The sequence below is a fragment of the Phyllobates terribilis genome, unplaced genomic scaffold (genome assembly GCF_046119375.1).
Source record: "Phyllobates terribilis strain yellow unplaced genomic scaffold, ASM4611937v1 Scaffold_65__1_contigs__length_7625178, whole genome shotgun sequence".
NCBI lineage: Eukaryota > Metazoa > Chordata > Amphibia > Anura > Dendrobatidae > Phyllobates > Phyllobates terribilis.
Window position 1 is genome coordinate 5,355,156 of NW_027362825.1, and position 2,354 is coordinate 5,357,509.

Below are 2,354 nucleotides of genomic sequence, written 5' to 3' on the forward strand. Positions count from 1 at the left end.
GTAAACTCAGGGGAACAGTGGGAATAAAATAGGGGCAAAAACTGCTCAGTTCTGACCTTGGGACGGGTCCTCGTGAAGGCGTTTCTCTGTACAGTAAAGTGCAGTATTTGGTCTGTTCCAAATACAATAAAAAGGTCTTATAACAAATTGTGGGTATTTCTACCCTGACTTCTCCACGCTTGTATAATGGTCAATATGCTGCTAGAACTTTCTATATTTCCACTAGGAAAATAAATTTTTAGAACTGCCGGTGATATAACAATATAATTTTCTTTTAGTGAAACTTTTCTAGACCTCAGTTTACATTATCGAAGTTTACAGCTTATCACCAGCCGAAATAGCTCAGCTGGGAGAGCGTTAGACTGAAGATCTAAAGGTCCCTGGTTTGATCGCGGGTTTTGGCATATGGAGAGGTATTTTTTTAAAGAATAATTTTACATTTTCTATTGCGTTGATTTTTTTCCAGGACTCCACAATTCACAGATCATAAAGACACTTAATATCATAATCTTAAAAATGGCAATCATGGTTTACAAATCTGTAATGTGTGCACCTGATACTGACATCTAGTGGACACTAAGACAACTGCAACATTTTATTACTAATTGTTATTTACAAATCAAAACTAAACTAATAAAAAATCCAAAAATGTATATGACTCTTTCTAATGAAAGGCTAAAATGCCTATTTTTATTTTTTGCTGATACGTAGATGTCTAGTTTTGTTGGAGTTTTTTTATTACTATTTTGTGTTATAAGGAATATGTATTGCAGCAAAGAAAAAAATATTTTTTAATTTCCTTACTAATTTGAATGGCATAAAAATAAAGGTCCAGACTGTGTTCACATGATGCCTTCCCAATACATTTTTTGCAGTAAACTTAAAAATTATAGTAAAAGCAGATCAGTTTTACTGCGGTGTCATTTTTGTTTGGGAATGCATTGTGTGAACAAGTTCTTAGGGTAAATTCAGTGGTGTTTTTCCAAAATATAGGACCCTCAAAGTCACTTCAACACTGACTAGGTCTGTGAAAAATAGAACTTGGAAATTTTCTTAAATTTTCTTAAAAAAGAAAATTAAATCTTGCTGCTAAATTTTAACCTTTCTAACATCTTAACGAAATAAAAGGAGGTTTGGGAAATGATGCTGACATAAAGTAGACAAATAGGAAATGTTATTTATTAACTTGTTTGGTTGTCTGACTAGTTGATTTTAGGATATAAGCAGTTAAAGTTAAAAAATTGGTAACATTTAAACATTTTCAGCAAACTTTAGATATTTTCACAAGAAAAACTAAAAACATATTGACCTCAATTTGCCGTTAATATAAAGTACAATGTGTCACGAAAAAACACTTTCAGAATCACGGGGATATGTTAAGCATTACAGTGTTATTATCACATAAAGTGACACGTGTCAGTTTTTAAAAATGTGGCTTTGGTCGTTAAGCTCAAAATTGGCTCCGTCACTAAGGAATTAAAAATGAATATTGAAATAAAATAAATCATGATATATTTCCTTTCATCACAAGTAATGCTCATCTTTCTACTGCTTAGCTTAGAAAGTGTTAATTTACTTAACCCAGCCGAGCGGTCTAAGGCGCTGCGTTCAGGTCGCAGTCTCCTCTGGAGGCGTGGGTTCGAATCCCACTTCTGACATCAGCTCTTTTCCTTCCTGACATTGCACAGCTTCTCTCCTGTTATTGATTAGTACATGTTAGAACACATAATAACACTGAAATCTTATATAGAATTTATATGGTAACGCAGCATTGAGTCACGGACTTCAGCTGTTTAACTAATTTCAGCCTACAATGATTTCTTAAAGGGACATCTAAGGAATCAAGAGTTGGATAAATGTTTATTTGTGTGACAACACCTTTAACCCTTTCCCTGCCGTTGTATATCGTAATGAGAATATGATGAAGCCTAATCCTATCTATTCTGTGATCCGACCCCATATCGTGTCGACAATCAGTGACGACCTGTCTGATCACATTCCTTACTTTACAGCGCAGTTATGTGAGCACTAACACCTGTATATACGGGAATATAGATATACAGAGCTTTACTACATTACTGCAAACAAAATAAACCAATCCCTGTGTGGTATTAAAAGAATAAAGGAACATCAGCTAAAAAAACAAAACAATTTGTAATGAAAAATTGCAGTTGTCACATTGGCCACTAGAGATCAGTATGGTCAGACTAGGATCTTTGGTGTACACAGGTGGAACTGACTCTAGGGGTCACACAACAGCTATATGCAAATATCTTTTTGGCCTTTTCCTCGTTATAGTGGAGGAACAACTGTAAAATACAAAAGGGTGGCAGTGGTGACGTAGGACACAATTA

General features: G+C 34.6%; 1 non-coding gene across 1 annotated transcript; it reads left to right on the forward strand.

Moving 5' to 3' along the window:
• Window positions 1-331: 331 nt before the first annotated feature.
• Window positions 332-404, forward strand: TRNAF-GAA (transfer RNA phenylalanine (anticodon GAA)). The gene has a single exon. It is a non-coding gene; the product is annotated as a tRNA-Phe (tRNA).
• Window positions 405-2,354: the final 1,950 nt, after the last annotated feature.